Source organism: Notolabrus celidotus, chromosome 4, assembly GCF_009762535.1.
Source record: "Notolabrus celidotus isolate fNotCel1 chromosome 4, fNotCel1.pri, whole genome shotgun sequence".
In the NCBI taxonomy this organism is placed as follows: Eukaryota; Metazoa; Chordata; class Actinopteri; order Labriformes; family Labridae; genus Notolabrus; species Notolabrus celidotus.
In genome coordinates, this window is record NC_048275.1 from 10569812 (window position 1) to 10584175 (window position 14364).

Consider the following 14364-nt stretch of genomic DNA (forward strand, 5'->3'; position numbering starts at 1 on the left):
TTAGTCATTATGCACCACATATCTGGAACAAACTCCCTGAAAGCTGTAGGCCCACTCAAAGTCTCACCTCTTTTAAATCAAAGACTTTTACTGTATATTTGGCACTGCCTTCCTATCTTAGCTTATTTTAACTCACTTTAAATGCAAATTTTAAATTTACTTTGAATATATTTCTAATTTTCCTTTTCTTTTCGATGTTTCATTTTATTTATCATTTTAATTGTTACAGTGTTACAATGTTACAATGTCATTTAGCAGACACTTTTATCCAAAGCGACGTACATACGAGAACAAGAACAACACAAGCAAAGATCTAGACAAGAGGAAACAAGATCAGTACGGGTAACAAAGTGCTTCAAGTCAGTTTGGGAGCAGGTACTGCCAAGCAGTGTAAAGGCAATGCACAAAAGTAAATAAGGATTTATTTTTTATTTTTTATTTTTTAAATAAGGAACATCTACAATGAAGCAACCAAACAATTTAAGACCTTCCATTATCATAAGCAACAATTAACTTGTCATCACCACAATAATGACCAAAGTACCAAGTGCTGGGTCACTCCAGAGCTGAACACAGATTCCCAGAGTAGAGCAGGACAGTGCGAGTCAACTGTAGCTGGAAGACATGATCTGCCACTGGGGACAACAGTGGAGAATAGTCTAGCTAAGTGCATAGTGCTTCCTAAAGAGCTGGGTCTTTAGCTGTCTTTTGAAAGTAAAGAGGGACTCTGCAGATCGAATGGAGTTGGACAATTAATCCCACCATTTAGGGGCAACAGAAGAGAAGAGTCGAGCTAGTGATTTTGAGGCTTTATGTGCTGGAAGCACTAGGCGCCTAATTGTGCTCTTTTATGCTTGTCTGAATGTTTCCAATGCTTTTAATGATTTAATGTAAAGCACAGTGAGTTGCCCTCGTGTATGAAATGCGCTATACAAATAAAGTTGCCTTGCCTTGCCTTATGACTAAGTGCTGCTCAACATCTATCAGCTCTAACATCAACATAATACACTCAGATAATATGCTTGGAGTTGCCATTGTGAGTCCCCTGTTCACAAACAAGCAGAGAACTTAGCGGAAGTGGAAACTGGCGATATGATTAGTACAGAAATTTCCCTGCCAACTTGCGTCTGAGCGGACACTCTGAAGAAGTATGTACTGCTCATGACAGCGTTGGCCACCATGGTGTGGCTAGGTTGTATAGTCAATGCAGAAGTATAAACCAGACTTAACTAACCTCTAGCATGCTAGCAAACAACTAAAAGCCAATTGAGGACACAGCATATCACTACTGAAGATTGTTCTTGATGCAGTGAGGAGACCTAGACCTATACTTGTGTTTCAGGAGGGATCTGTGATGTCATCAAGAGAGTGCCTGTTGTACACTTGTTGGCTCGATGATATTTGGTGGAGCCCATCAGTTTGTTCCCACTCTCCCTGGGTAGCACCATGGGCCAACAGCTCAACCCTTAGACATTAGCATGAGACACTAGACCAACTTTTATCGTTGGCCAAAAGAAACGAGAGCCCACGACATCCAGCTCTGTATGTTTTTTGGGACCAACCACCTGCAGAATAAAAAACAACCGTGAGCACAGATCTTCTACTGCTGCCCACTCACGGGGAGCTCTCAGTTGGAGCTGACTGTTGTTGCTGACCTTTGGTACACCTACACAACCAACTGCCAGCCAACCTTCTCATCCACATGTACACTTTATGTTAGAGTTTGAATTTTCTTATAATATGCCAGAAACTGAATTGCTGGTCAGTCTTTAACCCCGAGTTTGACTTCTGGTCAAAACTACATAGAAACTAATATAGCTGTAAAAAAATAAAAAAATAAAAAAATTCTGATGTATTTAACCTTTAGGTATTTGAACCAAATTTCACTTTTGTTTCTTTGATACCATTCCTACATTTTCAGAACACTCTTTATTTATGCTTTCATGTACTAAAGATAGCGTCTCTTCTACTTATCTGGGTCTGAGTGTCAGTGGCAATACGCTCAGTGATCTAGCCCATGGATTGCTCTCCTAAGCAACGTTTTTTAGTTCCCCCTGTAGGATACAGAGTGTTCCCAGGCCAGATTGGATATGTAATCCCACTGGTGAGCTCTTGGTCTGCCTGAGGGTTTCCTCCCAGATGGACATGCCCTGAAAACCTCAGAAGGGAATTATTGATTATTTGGTTTTTTTTATCTGCAGTGCAACCTTCTGGACATCAAGACTGTTTTCAACCTAAGTGAATGGGACAGTAACATATGGACATAAAATTCCTCTGAATTTCCATCAATGCATATCATTCACAAAAGATGTAACATGACTTAAAAGATGTGGAGACCTATCATGATAATATCCAAATCCATTTCATTGTCTGTGCAACTGTCTGTTGGAGTCATGTGGGTAAATCCTGTAGGCACTCAGTGGATCTTATCTTCCTGGTAATATCGTTTTTCCTGAACGACGGAGTGAATGCATTTTTAGAGACAGAGTCCAGTCCTTTATGACGTCAGTTAATACCCACATGCCCTGAGGGTATCTCAGCGTCATATGCCATGCTTATACATTAGGAGTCGTGCCAGTGCGGTTTATTTGCCTGTGATGTGTTGCATTCAGTCTTCTTGGCAGACCTGAGGCTACAGAGCGGCTGTTTCCATTTCTTTGTCTGTCCAGGAAAACTCAGATTCACGATTACAGACGCAGCACGGAGGAACGGCTGTCAGAGTTTGTCATCTTTATTCCTGCTGTTAAAGACCTGTGTTCGAGATAATGATATCTGAATCGACAGCGTTCATTCTTCTTTGATGGATTTAGAAACATCAATATCCCAATATCACATTAAAGTCTGTTTTATTACAGCAAAATCTTCTGTAACCAATGTAAAAATATTACTTAAACTCATCCACAATTTGATAATGAGAAATATGAATATAGTAAGAGGCAGTTATTGCTATAGGAAATATAAGTGATATGATACAAATGTCTCAGTACCTCATTGTAATCTGTGCAGGCTGTTCCACTGCAATATTTTGATCTTCATGTTCAAAGATTTATTCTCCTGAAGGTGCATGAATTACTCTAGAAGAAAACCTCCTCTGATGAGATGTGTGCAGTGGTGGACAGTCACACAGTCAATTTACTTGAGTGCTGTACTTCAGTATATTTTTGGGGTACTGGACTTTACTTGAGTATTGTTTTTTGGAGGGACTTATATCTTTTGCTCCCTTTGGAAGACAAATATCAGACTTTTAAATCAATATTCTCATTTATCACTAACTTTAGCTCTGATGTCGGCGGATTCATTTTCTTATCTTTTCTAAATTCTGATCCCAATGAAGGTAATAAACTGTGTTCGTATAGTTCTACGTGTGGTTAGTCTAAGTGCAAACACAGAGCAATCGTTCCTCAGATCAGGCGCCTCATCATGATGACTCTCCACCTGAGCACCCATGACCATATCTTCAGCCCCTTATTTTTTTTAACTGAAGGATGATTTGTATTGTTTGAAAAGTTTGCTTTGTTTACCACACATCAACTTCACCATCCAACCAGAGAAAGCATGTCGAGGTATGAGGTATGAAGAGATATGAAGCAGAAGAGCATGGAGCAGATAAAGGGAGTAGCGGTGTTTTGTGCTTTGGGAACACCTCAGTAATTAAATACTACTGTAGGAAAATTAATCAGCCCAGTGCCTGCATGAGGCCCCAACAGAAACAAACAAAGCTCTATCAAGAATTGTGACTGTGGTTCAAATTACTCTTTGTTAATCATCACCACTATCCCTGGAGTTTTCTCTGTGTTGTTTTGTTTAAATCTTCATTAGTTCATTTTCTTTTGGTGAAATTATGAGCATGTTTTTTGTATGTGCCAGTACTTTCGGTGTAGTGACTTTATTTTCAGAAATGGAGTCAACCAATCAAACTCAAGGACTAATCATTTTATTATAATTAATTTAAACTGAATTACTGAGGATTAGGGCAAAATTAATTTTGAAATATATGAATGATCAAAGTCATAATATAACAAGAATTAAGTCATAAATTTAGCAAAATAATATGTCATGAGAAAGAGTAACAAATTCATGAGAAAAAGTTGAATAATTTTGTAAATTTACACGCATAAGTCAATTCATAAGCAATAAGGAGGAATTTTACAAGACAAAATGTTATTTTATAAAAAAAACAAGCCGTTATCACAGGCCTTTGTTAATCTCAGAGCTAGACACACAGCCATGATTAATTGGTGTTACTTTTTGTTATCAACTTTTAACATGGACATTAATTTCATAAGCGGTTATCTTCAACATCCTCATTCTTGTGTTCAAAGTTATCACACTGCTGACATGTCTGTATCATGTAAGAGGAGAGAGTTTGTTAAAGATGTTGAAACTTCTCACCACAATATGGCACCAGTGTGCCACGGAATGACTGACAGCAGTAAAGGTGTACTGAGTTTACCCCAGAGTCATTTTGTTCACCTGAGAAAGAAGAAGAATCCAAACTCTGCTCCTACATGGTGAGATGGAATCCAGACTACTTCAGTGAGAGCATAAGGTCTTTGAAGATATGAAGTTATCTGTGGATCTTTAAGGTATGATGTGTTTGGATTAATTGTTTTCCTGGACTTGGATTGGGGGGATCCCTTCCTTTTGCAGTAAGAGTGGGGATCAAGTTGACTTTCAACAGGTTTTAATGTCAACCTTAATGTTAACTTGCAATAATGTTGAAGGTAACGTTTTTGTTAATAGATTAATGGTTGACAGAGCTACATTTTTGATTCAATGTGCTCACCTCAGGTTAATCTATATGTAAAATAACATCTGCGGATCCCACCTGAGCAACAAGCTGCCACTCATGCATGGCGTTGATGTGCTAAGAGATTGAGTATTAAGTTATTTATGAAACCTAAACTATAAATACAACTTCACAAGATGCACCACATCCCCTCATTTTACTCTGGCTGCTCATGAAAACCTCTCTTTCAAAATAACAAACAGGCCAAAAGCTAGGGTGATCCACTGCACTGTACTACGTACACAAACAGGCCGAAATAAGCGAACAGATTAAAAGGTATCACTTTGTCCACAGTGGCTGCCAAAATCAACACACCTGGTAGTGGAGCTTTAAAGTGAGTGTAACAGGAGTTCCAGTCTGACATATCTGCACTACAGCTGCATGTTTTCAAGTTATAAATATCCTCCACCTGATCTAGAAACTGCAGCAAATCACTTCTTAGATGTTTAATACTATGATTATCAGTTGTGCACTGCTCTCTAGTTTTCCATTCAGCGTGTGCCTTTTTCTAATTGACTGATTGTGCAGTCAGCTCTTAATGCCTGAATGTTTGAAATAACTGCTCTGATGGCATCTCAGCTATAATAGTTCCATTCAGAAGAAAATTGGCTTTGTAGAAATCCATCCCCAGCCACTTCAAATTTAATAATCCGTCTTAAAACTAACAGTATGTCACAGATTTAATCTTGGTGTTGTCACAGTAGGATCAGCCAGTTTTATGACAGCATGTAAGGACCATCTTCATCCTCCTCATCCTCTTAAGCTGGGATGCTCATCGATCGCTCGGATCTCCTTTGAAATTAAAATCCTACCAGGAGCTCCTCTGGTGATCGATCATCTCACACAAGAGCACCGAGCGGCTGTGGGTGGACGCATGAGGATTTAAAGTTTATGTTATTGAGGAAGTTCACAAGTAAGTGCACTCATACACACTCTCACACACACATATACACACGGTGCATTTGATGAATGGGTTTGCATTGATCTGTCTGTGGATGAATGTGATGATAACTCATTGTAGGAGGTGGTCAATTATTCCCTCCAAACAGGGCTTATTTTCTCACAGAGATGTTGGCCTCTTGTATTGGTTGAGGTGACTGATGCAGAGCCGAGAGAGGAGGTTTTTATTGGTTGTTTATTTTGTAATTCTTTATTCTTTATATTTCACCACTTTAGAACAAAATGGCTAAAAGTAAGCTAAACTACAATAAATAAAATATGGATATTCCTGAAGTATTCCCACAGTTATGTTTTACATCTTAAAGGGTAAATCCCACAGCTTTGCCCCTGGCTATTAAATCCAGGCTGCATTACTGTACCTTAGCCGACCACAAAAACAAGCACAGCTCTGTGTTGAAGGAAGGATTTTCAGAGGAGAGAAAAAGCAATCAGTGGTCAGAAGCCAAGAGGATGAAAAAATACCTCTAGGAGTTTGGGAGAAAGGCAGGGCGAAGTGATACAGATAGAGAGAAGATGTTTAATTTGGCACCGTGTTCCACTGAGGCACTTAATCTCCTTCAATCCTGGTGGAAGGTGAAAGTGGGGCGGCAGAGGTTGTGAGGGGTTGACTGGGCCAGGTGGAGAAACCACAAATCTCCCACAAATGGTCACTGAAAGCTTTCTGGGTGTCTGCTGCATCCGCTAATCGTCCTCTCATCCCCTCTTTCCTGTGAACACCACCGGCACATACATCTTTAATGCCGTACGATACCAGGAATATTCTTTTACGGATAGGTTGTTGCTTCTACAAACTTCCCAATCTCAGAGCCCATTAGCTGTCCCCTGACAACCATGGGGATATCTAAGGACGATGGCTAACTTGTCAGCTAATGGAGATAAACGACTTTCTTCCAAGACTTCCTTTTTTCCATGTGCTGAATTTACTGACCAATTAGAAACTTGAGAAGCATCCTCATGTTCAAATCAAAAGCTAAACAATTTGCCCCTCTGATAGGTAACATTTGCAAAATATTCACCATCATTTCTTGGCTCATCACATCCACAGGAGAACTGCAGGTCAATCTGTTTCCAGTGAGTCTCAGTTTCACTGGAAATAGTAAGTCACACATTGACTGCACTCTGCAAGAGAGGGTGTCAGGAGAGAGTTACAGACAAAGACCCAGACAGTGAAATATTAAAGAAATATGAGATGTTAAGTAACTTTTGTAGTCCAAAGTGGATCTAGAACAGAAGTGGCTCTTGCACAGTTTTTATGCAAGAGCCATTACTGCTCTCAACACTGTTTAAGCATGGGCATTTTTTTGAATAGTGACTTTGTGCAATATGGTCAAGTGCAATACACAAGTGCAATAATAACATAAACTGTGCAACAATAAGACTGGGAAAAAATCACTTAAGTTTGAACTTTGCTGCTTCGTGATTGATTTGTATGTTGTGTGTGTATGACAGGGTTTTTTTATTCCTGTATTTCTTACTTTTATACCTTGATTGTTTTTGGTTCTTTTAAATGGCACCTAATGAGGACTGCAACTTTCAATTTGGTTGTACTTGTTGCAATGAGAATAAAGGCATTCTATTCTATGAAGCTTTACCAAGAAATATTTTTGTAGTTTTTTAAAATGGGATCTATAGGTAAGTTATTCCTTATGGCATCTCTGCATATCTTATTAAAACATATCCAGAAGATCTGACATCAGCATTTCTCCTGATTTTCCAAAAATCTGTGGATTTGTACACAATCCTCTAATTATTTCTTATTATCATTATATACATTTCCACCCTCTGGAAAAACAACTATTGCACCTATCCCTAAAAAAACTTATGCAAACAATTTTTTTTTTTTTTTTTAATTTCAGCTCAGTTTTAAATAAACCTCACTTGTTATGCAGAAAATGAAACGGATAAATGTTACTCCTTGTATCTTAAGATGGTATTTTCCTTTTAAACAAATTAAACGCAGCATATCAGAGGAAATAACACCCTCTCAGAGCCCAGACGTCAACTCCTTCAAGGTTGTGTCAGCTCCCCGGTATCCTTCATGCTGTATACTAATGACTGCACCAGAGTCTACCCTGAAAACTTTATCACTCACTTTCAGATGGTACAGCTATCCCCGGCTTAATGCACAGAGACAGCAATCCTTCTGTCTCTCACTCTGAGATCAAGAGATTTGTGCACTGGTGTGACAATAACCATCTTGTGCTTTAAGTGAAGAAGACAGAGGAGATGGTATTTGATCCCAGTGGAGTGTGTGACTGAGGGTCTGTGGAGTTGAACAGAAGTTTATGTCATTATTTCAAACCCCTGTTTTAGAAAGTATTATTAGATATGGCACAACAGCCTGGTATGGTCAGTAGTCTGTAGAGATAAATCACAGATAACCCATCTTGAACAGACAGGAATGAAAATCATGGGAGTTAAAAAACACTCATCCCTCCAAACAGTCTATGAGCAGTCTGTTCTTGGACAAGCAGAGAAACTAACGTCTGATCAGACTCACATTCTTCACCCATAGATTCAGCTTTGACCCTCTGGGAATTAGATTCACAGTCCCCCAGAGCTGAGCTGCTATGAACATGCTTTCCTGCACATGTGCCTTAGGACTCTGAATAACAGGTGATGTCAGATTGGCCAAGAGATCAGGCAGTTTATCAATATGTCACTACTTTCAGAAGATTAATGCATTGTTGAGCTGTCACAGTGGACTGCTGCTGTGTTTCTATGATGTATTAGGAGTTAGGTATGTTTTCTATCATACGTGTGCCTGCAGGACAGAGTCCACAACAAATTTCCCTCGGGGGCATTAAAGTATATCTTATCCTAGCTTATCTTATCTCTGAGGTGGTGGCCACTGAAAAAATAATTTGTACTGTATGTAAACCTCATGTTTGTGTAACACGTGCATGTGTGTTTCATGACTAATTACCCATCCAACATGTCTACACAGGTACCCTTGGGATCCCAATTTCAATAAGGCAAAGGAAAGTAGAGGGAGAAAACTCATTTCCTCAGGGGCGATTACATACCCATATCCATACACACTCACACGCACACGCACACACACACACACACACACACACACACACACACACACACACACACACACGCACACACACGCACAGAGTCCCACTTTGATCAGAGGTGCAGTGACATCTGTCCCATATGGTTGTCAGCCACAGTAAGCTCTATCTCCAGTTGAGCATATGTTTCCACTCAGCTCGGTCCAGAGCTGAGTTGATCTCTCTCTCTTTGAAGTTACGTAACACTTTCATGTTTTTATTTGCACCAGAACTGTGAACTATTTTGCTGATTTCATTGTTTTGCAATGACACGTTAAAACATGGTTGAACTGCAGTGTCACGACAGTACGATGGGAATGCAGAATGTGCATCTCAGGGACAAAATAATGGCTTTTATTCCTCATCTTTTGGGAAATATGTTTTTTTTGTGAAGAGCATCAGCAGGGCTCGTAGAGATACATTGCCTCGCTCAGAGGTGCTCTATGGGGGCCGACATGGAGCCTGATCCTGGGTGTCTGTCTGCCTGTGGGCCACCCAGCTGGTCTACATTAAGTGATCATCAGAGCTGGACGTCACGCTGCAACTGCTGCCCGTCTCCTCTCTGCCAGCGGGTATCAGTGGGGTTCATATAGCTTGATGGAGGTGCAGATGGCCAACAGAACAAAATGCCTCATGAGCCTCTGTTTGCAAACTCAATGAGTCACACAACGTGATCAGCAAATTACTGATGTGCCAAAGGAAGGAAGCATCTAGAAAACAAAACATGAAGGCAGAGGTTTACTGCAGGCCTTGAATCTTTCATTTTCAGAGTCTGACAAGAGATTCTTTTTAAATAATTCACATTATATCCGCCTATCAAACCAATGGCCAAACTTTGAGGCAACATTCATTCTTTCCATCAAACTTAAAAAACGTATATCCCAAGGCCACCTTCTTTCACCAACATGTTAAATTAGGCCCATGACACCACAGGGATGCATAAAAGTCTGCTACAGCATCCTGGAACTAACCCCTTTCATGCTAGCTCTCTTCTCTTACAAGAGAGAAAACAGATGAAAGTATGAAGGGAGGCAAGAGGACAGGGAAGGCAAAGCCAAGATGAGAAGATTCTTTGAGCTAGGTTCATCCCGACAGATAAGGCTACCTCCGGTCATGAGAAATGAAGCAGATGCAGAAATGCTAGAGTGCAGTTCATTGAGAATCCACTTGAGGCAGGCTGCAGAACCAACAGAAGTCTGGTACACTTTCAATCATAAAAGCTGATCTTTGACAAAGATTGGCTTGACAAAATAATCCTGCTCAGCTATGGCCTCCTACCTCTCCTGAGATCACAGGCAACAGAAAACACAATTTTAACTTTGATCTAAAGCGAAAGTTAAACTAACGACCAACACGAAACTAAAGGAGTCAAAAGTCTCTCACAGTGCGTCAAAAGAAAGGCAACAAAGACAAAACCAACCCTTGTTTGTTGCTGTTGATTGTATTTAAAGCAAACTGAAAATGAAATAAACAGAAGTCTTTTATTTTGTTAACTCTCATGATGGTTTTTCAATGATATATGGTCTTGGTCTTGTCTCGGTCTCGCCCTGCCTTAGTCTTGGTCTTGGTCTTGGTATTGGTATTGGTCTTGACTGGCTCAATCCCTAAATGTCTTGGTCTCGGTGCACTCTGGTCTCGGACATGTCTTGGTCTCGGTTAATGTAGTCTTGACTACAACACTAGTTATGAGTTTAGCATAAATAAGGGAACAGCTGATTTGACTGACAGGAGGGCACTTTGTACTTGTTACAAAGTTTAAGATCTGCCTCTTTGCTTCTTGTTATTTTTGACAGAAGGGTAGGTTAAGTCAGCATTTCTGATATGAAAACTGTTGTCATTAGGCTTCAAAGCACTGATTCAGAAACCAATGCATGATGTCACTGAGACTGTGTCCATGTTTGATAAAGTCAGAGGACCGTATGCTCTACCCCCTTTTCCTCCCCCCCTTTAATGAGAAGAGGGAAAGGAAAGAGAGAAAGCAAGAGTCTGTCGAGAGGTGTTAGAGGGAAGATAGGAAAGGCAGAGCTAGGGTGAGAAGCTTCTTTGAGCAAGGACTCACCCCTGCTGGGTTAGCCTGCATGCTCCCCTCACTCTCCCACTCTAGTGTGGGAAGAGAGGAGAGAAAACAGAGAGAGGGGTCTATATCAATATTCACACTTTGTATAGATGATACTGAATGATGGATCACTGACTAAGTATATTGGTCCATATCATTGTATTCAGGCGCCCTATAGCTGACGGATGAGGATTTCATCGTCTGTCTGCTAATTAGAAGTCTCATAATTTTATGTAAATGATGTAGACGCTGTATGCTTTGTTAGAACATCCTCCTCCTCCTTTTAAACAATGTTTAGCTTTGAATATATTGAGCATGAATCATGAATGTAAAACAGTAAGTGCTTAAACCTCCTACAATCCTTTTATGCATAAAGAAAGGGACACAGGGTGCCATCGTGAGCAGCAGCAGCAGCATTAATGTCAATCATTTATGTTGATTTTACGACTTTATCCTTCTGTGGCTGATGATTTCCATTAACTGTGAAGTCACACAGACTTTGGCCCGAGGCATGGCTCATATGATGCTTTATTGATCGTAGTTAAATGGTTAATTAAGTCGTCAGTGTTGCAGGCAGACGGAAGGTTTGGTTCAATTAAAAACTTCATCAATTTCAGTGTCAGCCTGGTTCAGCTTTCCAGGTGGTTGGAAACGAGCTATCAATTGCAGACACGCTTTATATGTGGCACTTAGTGATAAATACACCTACACACACCTACGCTGTCGCACAAGTGTTTGGAAGCGACACGATCTCAGAGGGGGGTAAGGATGAAGAACAAGGTTTAGAAATTAAATCTGTTAGAAGAAATAGAAATCTATAAGATCATTGATTGACTGGTCGATACACATTAATGCATGTTTTCTGTAGATGCAGAACATGCAGTTCAGATTCAAAACAAACGAGTCACACGAGTGTTTGGAAGCGGAGACGATCTCAGAGGGGGGTAAGGATGAAGAACAAGGTTTAGAATTTAAATCTGTTGAAGGAAATCTATAAGATCATTGATTGACTGGTCGATACACATTGATGAATGCTTTCTGTAGATGCAGAACATACAGATCAGATTCAAAACAAAAGACACAGGGAATCTAAATATACCAATAAAAATCTGACTCATACCTAATAACACTTTCAGAACAAAACAGGGAGGGAAACGTCGGTGCCAGATAAACAAAAAGTATCCTCTCTCAGCAAAGTGTCATGTTGCCATGGCTACACACCTACAGCTCTTATTTATGAAAGTTATTTCATTTGCAAATGAAACCAACACCGACACCAAAGCTAATCTTGAGAGGATCAACAGCAGCTTTCACTCTGCCTGTGGTTGATGTCCTGCACATTTGAAAATGTAAATAAGTGAAGTAAGCCCTCCACCTTGCGCCCTTTGGACTGTTATAAGTAGTTGGAATCATGTCCTAGAGCGCATGGGTGGACCAGCATGTGGGTGAGCACTTGCCAGGTAGAGAAAGGTATTGCTGTCTGTAGGTGGAGGTTAAATTCTGTGTTTTTATGCATGAAGAGGCAGAACAGTGAAGAGAGCCGCAGAGAAAAAGCAGAGAGGAAGTAAAAATGAAGGTTAGAGCTGTTCAGCCATGCCAGAGGGTCCGCATGTGGCCCATTAGCATACTTGACCCAGCATGACTTCAACAGGACAGAGGTGATCCGTCTCCTTTTGCAGTTCAGACTTTATGAATACTGTAGTGATTTGTTGCCGTGTGATAATAACTGAAGCTTTAATGTGAAACAGAAACTGTGATAAACAAACATTTCCTCTGAGCTAGCCACCTGTGGTTTGAAAATTAGCTTATCACACAACAACAACTACAACAACAACGCTAATGGCTGATTTATACTTCTGCGTCGCCCCTACGCAGCAGGGGCTGACGCGGACATGAGCCCCACATACTTGTGTGTCGATGTGTCCGTGTCGCGCAGCAATTCTCCGCCGAAACACTTGAGGGCAGTGTGGTCTCTCTGATAGCCGGTTGCCTGCTTCTGGCCCCGCTACGATCTCTGTTTACTTTTCCACAGCGATTCAGAGCGTGTTATGTTAATCTACAGCTGATACATGTTGCTGTTTATCATGCAGACATGGTTACATGAAGAATAGAGAGGAGGAGATAAAATACAAGGCCTGGAAGTGCTGTGGGAAACACAATGCCGCCGAGCGGACCAATCACAGGGCTTGCGGTCCGCGTCGATTCTATGCGTACTTAAATTTTGGAGGAGGTGCACGTCAGCTACTTGCATAGGCCTCTGCGTAGGTGCGGGAGCTACGCAGACCCCCACTGTAGGCTACGCCGTTGAATCAACGCAGAAGTATAAATCAGCCTTAAGGAATGGGGATAAATAGCAGGTCCATTTATTCTTATTTGTGTCATTACTATTAATACTTTAAGCATATTTTCATTTATAAAAACTGAAAAAAATTTAACTTTCTAACATTGGTTTGGTTAAAATGTATCATTGTAAATCAAGTCAAATCAAATGCATTCAAAAAGTATGCAACAACAACAGAGCAATGAAATTACTGGCTATGATAACCCTTTGATAAACGTTGATGGGGAAAAATCAGCGGTATTGTTCGTGAGTTCTAAATGTTAAAGCAAAAACATCTTTCTTCACTTCAAACATGGAAACCATCCTGCAATGGATGATGGCCAGAATGTTGCTGCAAGATCCCTCACCAGGTCAAACAAACAGTTCCACATCACGTCGTACTGAGATATCTTCACTGGCTCCCTGCTGCTTCTGGGATCAAGTTTAAAATTGTTACCCTCACTGTTAGAGCCTTGCGCTGCCGGACTCCAGAGCACCTGACAGAACTCATTCACCCATCCTCATCGATCACTAAGGTCCAACTCACTCCAGCTGCTGTCCATCCCACAGACACAGCTTAAACTTGTGGTGATGGAGCTTTCGAGGCAATTACTGTGGTTCTTTGTCTGTTTATGTGGTCTTTTTGCTGTAATGGTAACAGCTACTATGGACTATTTGGATCTGTGTTGTGTGTCTGATGTGCTTTTAATGTTCGTATGCTGTGCTGTATCACAAATTGCCTCTTTAAGAACATTAAAGTTAAATCTAAATCTAAACAGCACAAAAACCTCTCTGCCTTTATATTTGCATTACACTGCCTGTGATGAGGCTTCCAGAAACAGTTAAAACACATCTTTTTAGACAGGCTTATAGGGCATTTACCATTAATGTCACTGTAATTAAAACAACTTGTAGATTATTTACATGTATTTTGTTCACAAATAACCATACTGTATGTAGCCTCTATGGCCATCTTAAAGGCTTCCAGCTTTATGAGGGTTCTGCCAATGAGCATACCTTTTATCTGTTTTTTTTTAACACTCACACAATCTCTGCCATGATTTTGATTCATCATTTTCTTTCTTTAACCATTTAATTGTTCATTTTTGTGCTTTGTGTTAAGATCTAACTCTCCTGTCATTTCTGACCCGCCACTCCTACCTCTCTGCCGGTACAGTCA